The sequence below is a fragment of the Leptidea sinapis genome, chromosome 12 (assembly GCF_905404315.1).
Source record: "Leptidea sinapis chromosome 12, ilLepSina1.1, whole genome shotgun sequence".
NCBI classification, from domain to species: domain Eukaryota; kingdom Metazoa; phylum Arthropoda; class Insecta; order Lepidoptera; family Pieridae; genus Leptidea; species Leptidea sinapis.
The window spans coordinates 1,421,125-1,430,654 of record NC_066276.1 but is presented as its reverse complement, the minus strand read 5'-3'; the positions used below and the strand labels follow the sequence as shown (position 1 = coordinate 1,430,654).

Below are 9,530 nucleotides of genomic sequence, written 5' to 3'. Positions count from 1 at the left end.
CTTTAGATTTGCAAGAGCGACATCTAAAGTCAATTTCATACTAAGCAAATATTGGGGTTGAGCCGGTTCAACTGGTATCAACTGTTAAGTAGATCCTGTAGATAAAGCCACAGCCTGAGAGTTGAACAAGACTTATACAAGATTTATCAACGATACATCACTCGAGCGTTAGGCTCAGCGGAAGAGCATGGAACGCGAGAGGTTGCGAGTTCGAGATCAGCATCGTTCATAAATTTAATTTGTGTAATTAATCACAGAAGTGAGGGTTATCACTTTTAAAAAATAACAAATTGTTTAAATAACAAAAGTTTTTCCTTTACAGTTACAAGATAGTATGGGCTAAGGTGATCAGTGATCACATACTATAAGATATGCTCGTATAAAATTTGCCCAAAAACATATTTATGAATTATTTAAAAAAAAAATGTATTTCCGCCACTTGTTCTTTATTTTGATATATTAATTTTTAGAATTAACTCAATAAATTTTATTATTATAATAAATAAATGTGGTAAAGTACGTAGATTATAATAAAATAATACCATGAACAATTTAAAAAAAATATGTTACCACCTTGATTATTAACAAATTACAACCAATATCCAATAACAACACCATTTGCAAAGGATTAACAAGTATTAATTTTATTTCAAATTTACTCCATCGGAACTGCTTTCACAGATGAGTTATAACACAGCCGACAGCCAGACTGTATCATCAAATTTATCTTAAGCCAATGCGGGAAAGCTTAAACCGGTAAATTTCACAAGGCAACGGATTTTAAGTGCGCATGTACAGACGCGGTACATCGCTCGCCGGTTGGCCGCCACTTCAGTAAGCTGTTAAGGACGGGGCACGCTACGTTCTCTCAGCGTGATATTCGCGCGGGAATGTAAACAATTCTTATTTTAAATATGTGACCAATAAGTGCGGACTATGTGAAAAAAGTTTTTATTCAAGGAGTTTTTAAGTGGATGTGCACGGGATTTTGAGTTTTAAACTTATCAATGACGTGAGAATTAAGCAGTGTGATGCTATTTAATAATTATCTCGTAATATTAGACTAAGGTTACAAATCCGCAACTTTTGCATGAAGATTAACGGGTTATTAAATTTAAATATTATGAGTCGAATCTGTAGGTTCCAGTTACTATTTTTTTTTAATTCTTCTTAACTTTCGGTTTAGCAGAAGTCTATATCGATCACCAGTTGCGTTAATTTATAAGTTTAACTGCGATGCGTACTTATTAACATACTTTATATATACACTTTTAATAACAAAAGGCATAAAATATAAAATAATTCCGTTTGAGAATAACGTTAATATTCAACGGAAAAGTTAGCAATAAACTCGGTACAACGAATATTAAAGTTATGCATGTATTAAATTTTGTGTCGAATAATTTAACTTCCTTAACAATTCTCCAGCTTAATATGTAAGGGTTCTTCAATTTCTTTACAAAACTATTATTTTTACTACTTTACTTCCGCCCCGAGATAGATGTACTTTTCCTTTTTTGTTCCCTTGAACGTTATAAGCAAAATTTTATAATGATCCAATATCGAAGGCTTGAATACGGAATAAACAAAAAACCATACAAATTTATTAGATGTATCAAACCAACCTCCCCTGGTCCACTTTTTAGGCGTAATGTACACTTCGGTATGAGCGTTGATATAAATGCAATAAATAAAACCGCTTTAAAAAAACCGTGAATATAAGTTTCTACTTGTGTTGCCAATTCCTACTCACGAATATTCGGAAATTGGTAAAAAGTAAACGATTTATTGAAAAAAAAGCTTGCTATTATAAAATATTTGTAATAACTTGGATCAATCAATTGTGAGTATAAGCACCAATAATTTTCAGATTTACAGTTTTTCATAAATTTATTATAAAGGTATATGCAGACATGAATTGGGCAACGAATTCAATGTGTTGTAGGGACGGACGTCTAGTCTGTTTGCAACCCTTATTCCAATGTATACATCGCATTATAAAAATAAAATAAATAGAAACAAATAAATTAATAAAAAAGTACATTCATCGTGAAGGGCAGAACGTCAGCGATTCCTATTGAGGGTGCCATATTATTTAGGTATGAGACGACATTGAGGGCCGTAATAGTAGATGCATTATAGTACTTTATAACGCACCTAGGAGGAAGACAAAAACACGTTGTTAATGGATTTTATACAATTTTATACGTAATTATACGTAAAATTGTACGGAATATATATTGACGCATTTTCGCCCCAGCTGTGATGAAAACACTTTCCGAGCAAGTGTAGGAAAAAAAACATTCTATACTTTTAGAATAATTTAACACTGTGTCTATTTGCGGCATGAGATTTCCTTTCACTCTGTTAATCCTTAACTTGATTATTTATTATAATAATTCAATTGCTCTGCCATGGTGTAAGTCTATTTATACACTTCTGTCAAAATCTATAACGTAGTGCGTTCAATAGAAACGATTGCGCAAAACACATTTTACATTTTGTAGCAAAACAAAAATATATTCAACAGCAATGTGTGACTTTTCATCTAAAAGGGATGTTCGTTCAATATCAAATTTAAATTGATAGGCAGAGGAATAAGTTTTGTGCAGTCGCCATTGAATTCATAGATTATCAGTATAGAACATAACGCATTTGGAATTGATGAGATTAAGGTTACTTATTGGCTTCTAATTGTAATAGGGTTTTATTTTGAGATTGATTAATCTGTTCTCATATTTTAAACAAACAACAGCATGGTACCATAGTAAATAACTCTCGCGGTAACAAAATATTTATTCAATAACATTTTTTATGAACCGAAACATTTAGTTACTATTCAATCAAAGTACCTTCTCATTACGAAATAAATATTAATGTTTCAACTAAATTTGAAAAGGTGCCGACTAAATTCATAACTATATTATTATAATCCACTAACGAAGGAATTAGCTACAAATCTGACTACATAGATAAGAATGTGAATGTTTGAATGATTCAATATACTTAATGTAAATTGGTAAAGTTAATTAGTGATGTATTGTTGTGATTCCTGACACGAATTCGACCACTCCTTGCGGCCAATTTGTTTTGATTAAGGAGCGGTCCCTATTATTCAATTCAAATGTAGGATTTCTTTTTTACGTGAGACATTGATAGATAAACGTGATTCATAGTTGATTCTATTAATGGGAGTCGTCGAATTTAAATTTAAACAGCAATGAAATATACCTTCAAAGCTATTACATATGAATAGTCAACTTTACAATTTACATACTTATGGGCTTGATAGGCAAATAGGCTTGTTTCCCACCTCAATATTTAAAATTTGCAGACAATTTTGAAAGTGTATCTTGTTAATAATGTGACTCTTTCATTCAAGATTTATATCAACCTTAGGGCTACGGTTTGTTTCTAGCATAGTTATATTATTTGTCTTAGAATATTTTGAGTAAGCATATTTTTCCACGTAAGTTAACTTTATGTTATAATAATTTTCTTTCATACCAAGATTTTTGTGGAAATAAAAACCGGGTTAAGGTAAGTAAAAAGATAAAGTAAGGAAGTAAAATAGTTTGTGTGAAAATAAGGTTATGTTTTGTACGATGAATGATTAGTTCGACTCTAACATAGCCCACACCCCAATATTGATAGACAATTTGGTAACAATAGTATCTTTTGACTTAAATTATATTCAGAATAATATTCAGAATATATCTCTAATATTCTTGCTTTCATCACATCGGTTGATGCCAGCAGATACTGGAAAGAATGGATGGTTCTGCCTGGCAGATAAAACACACAACTGACAATGCCCTTACAATCCCACTGAACATATAGCATAATCTTATACCAAGTAAACACGAGTTTTGTCGTAGTCTGTGAAATCTAGCCCATCTTTGACCACGACCTTTTTTGTACGTTCTTGTCATAGGTACCAATTATCAACCTCTTAAATAACGGTTCAGTTTCATTACAGAGGCTTCTTTTCAGAAAGATATCTTTTGACACTTATATTATTGGGAATGACTCGCAACTTCCCTAGAGAAATGTATAAATCTGTTATTTTATATAGAAAGAATTTTCATTATTTTCTGTAAAGGTAATGTATCAGATAAAGCTTATAGCTTTTATCAATCACATACGGTATTGAAATATTAATAAGACGCTTCGAAAAGAGCCAACGGCCCAGAATCTTGAGAAGCGACTTAATAGAGTTTACAAAGGAAGTAGGTAGATTGCGGACATATTGCGGTGTTGGCGGCTCGAGATAATTCATGCCAGCATCAATCTCGTTTGCTCCGTTTTATAAGAAGGTTCAAGTGCTCGTGCAGAGATTCGCCCATAATTAGGGCTTATGTACATGATTTCAATAAAATTTAATCAAATACATTACTTTGTAAATAAAGTTTATTAATCTATATATATATGCCGCCGTTGCACATGAGGAATGACACCCTGGCCCTTACGGCAAAAGAGAAAGCCGATCTCTTGTGCACTCTTTTCGCCTCCAACTCGACTCTTGACGACAACAGAAAAACACCGCCGACCATCCCGCGGTGTCAGAGCTCTATGCCTGAAGTACAGTTCAGACAGAAAACTGTTAGGCGAGCTCTGTTTTCGTTGGACGTCAGGAAGTCGAGCGGGCCGGATGGCATTTCTCCAATCGTGCTTAGAACGTGTGCCCCTGAGTTGACGCCGGTGCTAACGCGTTTATTCCGGCACTCTTATTCCAAAGGCGTAGTCCCTGACTCATGGAAGTCAGCCCTTGTCCATCCGATCCAAAAAAAAGGAGACAGTTCGGATCCGGCAAACTACAGGCCTATTGCATTACCTCCCTGCTCTCCAAAATCATGGAGAGCATAATTAGCCGTCAGCTCTTGGTATATCTAGAGGGTCACCAGTTGATCAACGACCGACAATACGGGTTTCGCCATGGTCAGGTGATCTTCTGGTATACCTAACACATAGATGGGCAGCGGCTATTGAAAGCAAGGGGGAAGGCCTGGCAGTTAGCCTGGATATAGCAAAGGCCTTGGATCGTGTATGGAACAAGGCGCTCCTCTCCAAACTTCCATCATTTGGGCTTCCCGAGAGCTTGTGCAAGTGGACCTCCAGCTTCCTCACTGGGCGCAGCATACAGGTAGTTGTCGACGGATATTGCTCGAACCCGAAGCCCGTGAATGCTGGAGTGCCCCAAGGCTGTGTGCTGTCTCCCACGCTGTTTTTTCTGCATATCAATGATATGTTGGACACCTCCAACATTCATTGCTATGCAGACGATAGCACTGGTGATGCCGTATACACTGGCCATGCAGGTCTCTCTCGGGAAATCGTCGACCAATGCCGGGAGAAACTTGTGTCTTCTATCGAGTCCTCTCTTGAGAAGGTCGCGGAATGGGGAAAATTGAACCTTGTCCAATTTAACCCCCAGAAGACTCAAGTTTGCGCGTTTACCACAAAAAAAAACCCATTTGTCGTATCACCGCTCTTCAAGAACACTTCTCTTAAAGCCGCGCCTAGTATCGGAATACTGGGTCTCGAAATCTCGAGCGATTGCCAATTTCGTGGTCATCTGGAAGGCAAAGCCAAATTGGCTTCAAAGAAACTGGGCGTCATTAATAGAGCACGGCAATACTTCAAGCCGGCCCACATACTAGCGCTCTACAAAGCGCAGGTCCGGCCACACATGGAGTATTGCTGTTATCTCTGGTCTGGCGTACCCCAGTATCAGCTCGATCCATTTGACCGCGTGCAACACAGAGCAGCTCGAATTGTTGGGGACCCAGTGCTCTTTGAACGGCTGGATCACTTGGCGTTGCGTAGAGACGTCGCTTCATTGTGTGTCTTCTACCGCATTTATCACGGGGAGTGTTCCGAAGAGCTGTTTAACCTGATTCCTGCCGCCGAATTCCACCTTCGCACGACATGCCACAAGTTAGGATATCATCCTCACCATCTGGATGTGTGGCGGTCCCTCCACAGTGCGGTTTTCTAGGAGCTTTCTTCCACGTACTACAAAGCTGTGGAATGAGCTTCCTTGTGTGGTGTTTCAGGGACGATACGACATGGGTACCTTCAAAAAAAGCGCGTACACCTTCTTTAAAGGCCGGCAACGCTCCTGTGATTCCTCTGGTGTTGCAAGAGATTGTGGGCGGCGGTGATCACTTAACAACAGGTGACCCGTACGCTCGTTTGTCCTCCTAGTCCATAAAATAAAAAAAAATAAAAAACAAAGTCGTGTTAGTTACACCATTTATAACTCAAACTCAAAAAATATAATTATAAAAACATTTATTTTCTGATACATTTTGTATGGATTGACATTTTCATGACATCTCGAGCATAGAAAGAATTCAATGAAGTTTTTTGTTAGTTTCACGCTACATGAGTAATAAAATACAACTGACAGTGCACGTCATGTTATTCAACTTGACTGGTGGGTGCAATGACGTTCTTATGTATAGAATGGATATATATATCAGAGATTTCCACGTATATAGTCACTCATCACGATATCTCTGTAACCATAACGCGTAGAGACTTGAAATTTGATAGGAATATTCCTTTCGTCGAGTAGAGGTCAGCTAAGAACGGATTTTACGAAATTCCATCGGCGAGAGTTTTTATTAACAGAAAAACGTCTGCCGGGTCCGCTAGTACAGAATATATCAGTACGTATACGATAATTCATTTTGTAAGACTAAATAAAATTTTAAGAAGTGCAAAAAGTTTTGGAAAATGAAAATATTTGACAAATTACTATTGAGCCCTTCTATATCTCTACTTAATTGTTAGTTGTTATGAACTTTGACATTATAAGTACTTAAGAACTGAGCACGCCTAAATGTAGGCTTTTAGAGTATCCGCGTCGATTAGCCTTTAATAATTCAGTATTTATTTTATTTTAACTTCAGTGTATTACACTAGCTATAATGAGATGACCTTCGTGGTAAATATTAATAACAATATATTTTTTTAAATCATTAATTATAATTATATTCATTAAATGAATCTCCAACGCGAGAAATTTTTATTTCGAGCTATGTTAATATATTTCGATAATAGATTGAAGTTTTTACATCACATGAATGTGATGTAAAAGAACATAAATTTATTTAAAGTTGAGTGCTATTATTTTAAGACATCAGCTTGAGACTTGAAAAAAACTATGAAATAATATTTTTTCATGTGTGTTTTATGGCATAACTTTTAAAAGGCTTTACCGATCGATTCCAAAAACTTATCAGCTCTTAACATCAAAAAACCACGTCGAAAGCTACCAAGCCAGTCAAAATCATTTGATTTGTTCGCGAGTTATCATTAACGAAAGAAATACGAAAAAGTATTTTTTCGAAATTATTTTGAAATTCTGAATTTGATCAATTGAAACTCAAGATTTTTAATGAACTTTTTTTTATGGAATGGGAGGACAAACTAGCGTACGCGTCACCTGGTGTTAAGTGATCACCGCCGCCCACATTCTCTTGCAACACCTTTTCATTGAGTTTGGAACAGTGCTTAAGGAGTTTTCGCTATTAGAAAAGTAGGTCTAATGGATGTATAATAAAGAATTGTATATACCTAATACTTTTTCAATTTTAAATATAAATTTTCATAAATGTGTTTGATTCTGACACATATAAATACTTGTTCATTCTTAGCAGCGTCGGTTAAAAGATTTCGTATAACTCAGATACCGTGACCACGTGACATTGTGTAAATTATTCCACTACATTGATTACCAACTTGACAAGCTTTGTAGCTTCAGATAAGACTAAATGCATGAGGCAAGCACAACGGATTTTAAGGACAATGCAGACAATATTGACTTGACTTAAGAGCGTTTTCAATGAGAGCATACATGCTTCCTCTCGGTTTGAACAATCTAAAAATTCTGTAAAACTAACATTAGTTAGATCCCTTGTGATTTGTAATAAATTATTCGCTCTTTTACACTTAGATGCAGACAAAAGGAATTAATGACGTGACCGTGACTGGATTTTGCTTACAATGTCATGGGCTTTTTTATTTAACTTTAAACAATAGCTTAGGTTACTTCTTATAACATGGATAATTTACCAATGAAAGTACCGTTCCAGCCAACGTTTATATTAGATGAAATAAATACACAAACAAATTAAAATTTTAAAAATTATTTTCGACACTTTATTTTTTTTAAACACTTGTATTGCTTTATATTCTGATATAATCTTCCAGACGTTTAAGTAGTTAGCAAAAGCTTTTGTTAACATTCGAGGGAGGTAATGGTCCATGGGTCTTGCTCGTGAAGTATAGCGCCGCTACTTGTGGTGGCTGGATGATTCTGTTGTAAAAAACTGCTTAAAATTAAAGTAATTTAATATATTTATAGTTCTATATACCTTATTTTTTTATAATATTTAATAAAATGATTGCATTATACTTTTATTTACTTACAGTTTGTCTGGTTTAATTAATGTACTGTACTCAATAACTTCGGTGTTTTTATTTATTATTATATTTTTTTTGACTCACTCGTTTAGAGCATTGAGTATTTGATGTTTGAGTTTTATTGTGGCATCAATTTACAAATATTGTAATTTAATCAATTTGTATAATTATGAAGACGTAAGTGTTGATTTAATAGTGGCAATGTGTAGTGGTAAATGGTATAAGGAAGAATCTTTTGACAGAAGTGCCGTTTCCTCGACCTGAATGAATTTGATTCTATTTATTTTAATTCCACGCTAGTAATATAATGTAATATTCATAAAAAAACATGTATATCTCGTAAAATGTTACAAATTATAAAATAATGAGTCTCTTATTCTTCTTAGTCGTTATTTGCTTTAAGTGTCGAAATATATTATGTAATTTTAAGTGCCATTCTTTGGAACTTTTGATTATTACACACAAAGACTATTAAATTGACATAAACATTTTTCGATGTAATCAGTACAATTTTTGCTAGGTGATATTATATGCTTTTACAACATGATCCCAGAAAAAGAACAAAACAAATGTATAAAAAAGGTTTAACAAAATTGTCAAAAGGGATTTAATATGGTTAAGGGTACGTATCCGTCCCTACTCTGTGGTTATGATTACTATGACATAAATAACTTTCTTGATGATACCCCAGATTGGGAATGGAGTGACCACTCATAGGCTATACAGATCTGGCACGAGACTGAGAGATTTTGGCGAGACAACACGTCCTGAGGATGCCTCGTGTAGAGGCGAAACACGTGTCGAATTGTTTTAAAAATAAATATTGGCGGAATTAACACTAAAGAAAACTTAAATCATTTGTATAATTATGGATTTCCGCAAAATAAGCCTAATTCAATAAATTTTCACTCATAGGCTATTTCAGTAATATTTTTTGTAAAAAAATATAAAAAAAAGGCCTGCTGGGTTTCTTGCTCCCATTTTTCTCATGTCTGAGGCATGAATTTCCGAATGGATGAATACAAGAAGCAGCGGAAGAAAAACGTGAAACAAAAGTTCCTTTGAGTAGGCACACCCAATTATTTTTGTGTGAGGTT

General features: G+C 35.0%; 1 protein-coding gene across 4 annotated transcripts in view; it reads left to right on the top strand.

Moving 5' to 3' along the window:
- The first annotated feature begins 844 nt into the window (after nt 1-844).
- LOC126967022 (hemicentin-2-like) overlaps nt 845-9,530 on the top strand; it is a 59,535-nt gene continuing 50,849 nt past the window's right edge. For 2 of the 4 annotated variants that reach the window (XM_050811335.1, XM_050811332.1), the window contains exon 1: nt 852-1,012. The gene's annotated coding sequence lies outside the window, so the exon portion shown is untranslated. Of the gene's footprint in view, nt 1,105-9,530 lie in introns of all 4 variants that reach the window. The other 2 variants (XM_050811333.1, XM_050811334.1) reach the window with 2 other exon arrangements.